Source organism: Sesamum indicum, linkage group LG1, assembly GCF_000512975.1.
Source record: "Sesamum indicum cultivar Zhongzhi No. 13 linkage group LG1, S_indicum_v1.0, whole genome shotgun sequence".
In the NCBI taxonomy this organism is placed as follows: Eukaryota; Viridiplantae; Streptophyta; class Magnoliopsida; order Lamiales; family Pedaliaceae; genus Sesamum; species Sesamum indicum.
Window position 1 is genome coordinate 14,651,076 of NC_026145.1, and position 2,059 is coordinate 14,653,134.

The window sequence follows — 2,059 nt, forward strand, 5'->3', positions numbered from 1 at the left end:
TTTCCCTTTCTTTCTTTTTATTTTTTTGGGAGTTTATGGTCAAGAAGTAGAGTTAAGAATTGATTAATTGCTTGTTTCCTGTAGGTCTATAAATATTTTTGTAATCCTCTTTTTCTATAGACATGATAGTCATGTTGTAAAGATATTTTTTGTACAGATTTGCTGCCTCACTCTGAAGGGTAAGACATTGTCTCCTCTTCTTTCTTCCTCTTATCCTTTGAACCAATGAATGTTTTCTCTTCTTTCTACAGTAATTTTTTATTATTCTAATTATTTCTTTAATCATAGACTCACTTTGTTATCAAATCCATTCCTCCTATGTACCACAACACGTGAAAACAGCCCATTTTCCTAAAGTTACTGTGCAGTGGTACAGTTTATGGCTCATATGGGTGATTACAAGGCTTCATTACCTAGACTGATGACACATCAGACCTACATATGAGCTTTTCCAAACATCATTCCACATTGTGTGTCCGCATCAGAACGGAAAGATACATTATTGACATTCACATTAAACTTGAGTCTAGTGGAAAAGTGAAAATAAAATTTAGAATAGGCAGTCTTTCCAATATTCTCGGCATCCTACTTCCTGATTTTTGATTCTTACTAGCAATCAGTAAGCTTTATATTTTCACTCCATAATAGTTATATCATAAGAGTTCAGCCTCCTAATGGTGCCTGCATGATCTTGTCATTCGTTTGTTGTTCTCGCATGCAAGTTGTTGAGAATTTTCCGAAGTAATGGGTTAGCATTAACTGAGGAAAAACTGAGGTATAGCATCCGTAATAGTAGCAGTGAAGAATTTAAAGTACAGCACTATACCTTTTTCAATTTGAGCAACTCAAAACAGGACAATGAGATATTGTGAACTCTGATTCTGTAGGCTTCCTAACCTCAAGGAAATATGAACATATTTGTACATTTTGAGCAATTATAGTGGACTCATGCCGCTCATAAGCAATCATCTATCCATTTTCAAAATTGATAAATTCGATTCTATGTATTACATTTCACGTCACTTAATAACCTAAACTTCATTGATCATCAGTTTATTACTTACTAATTTCAAAATGCAAAATCGACTTTCTACATTTATAAAAATGCATTGATGCAGCAATTATGTCCAAATATCATTGGTTTTGCCATGTAAGCATTAAATAAACATAAAATTATATCAAGAGAGATATAAAACAAGGCGTAGACTTAGGCACGTCAGAGGCATACTTTTCTGTTGGCAAGACAAAGCCTACTGCAATCGAGTCAATAAGCCAATCAATCTTAAGCACCAGAGCATTTACTGCACATCCATACAAGAACTTGAGTGATTGTATCTGAGATAACAACATAACAAGAATTAGATATTCCCAGCCTGCAACATAAATAATTAGCAAATAGCAGACCTCTATTATAAGTGTACGATAATGCAAGAGTCAGTGACAGTTTATTACAGATAGATTTCAAATTCGACTAAGTTGTCCAACACTTTATAATTAAAAAATGGCCAAATAAATATTGAAGGATAATGTCAATTACTAGACATCTAATGCATGGATTTGCATATAAATAATGCCAGTCAGGTTTATCAACTGGATATCTATATAAGCCGTATACGAGATGTCTTACATGCCCCAAAACAAAGTTCTATACTTGAACTTTGTCTCTGATCTTCCAATTGCTCATTAGTTAGAATTTTTCAAAGCAACAAACAAACCCTTACAGACTAAATAGAGAGATTCGAAATAATCAAAAGAAATAGAAAAGGAACATCGTACTAAGGCTTCGCCAACTCTACCTTGATGACCGCATAATTTAAGGCAATCCAAAGGAAACACATTGTACTCCCAGCACTTTCTGTAGATAGGTAAGAGCTCTTCTGGGGGCATGATATTTTTCTTCTATTGTCAATTTACTAATGAGCAGTCGACATAATTCTTGAAAAGGGCATAAATTCATGCAGAAAACTATCCTTTGAATATAAAATTGAAAAGTAAATGCAAGGTCATACTTTTAGAACTGACCTTCTTCAAACAGAGAACAATAGGAAGGACACCAGAC

General features: G+C 33.9%; 1 protein-coding gene across 1 annotated transcript in view; it reads right to left on the reverse strand.

Moving 5' to 3' along the window:
- LOC105167790 overlaps positions 1–2,053 on the reverse strand; it is a 5,265-nt gene extending 3,212 nt beyond the window's left edge. Inside the window, exons 1-2 of the mRNA XM_020692286.1 lie at positions 2,023–2,053; positions 1,229–1,335 (exon numbers count right to left, since the gene is read on the reverse strand). The gene's annotated coding sequence lies outside the window, so the exon portion shown is untranslated. The remainder of the gene's footprint in view (positions 1–1,228; positions 1,336–2,022) is intronic.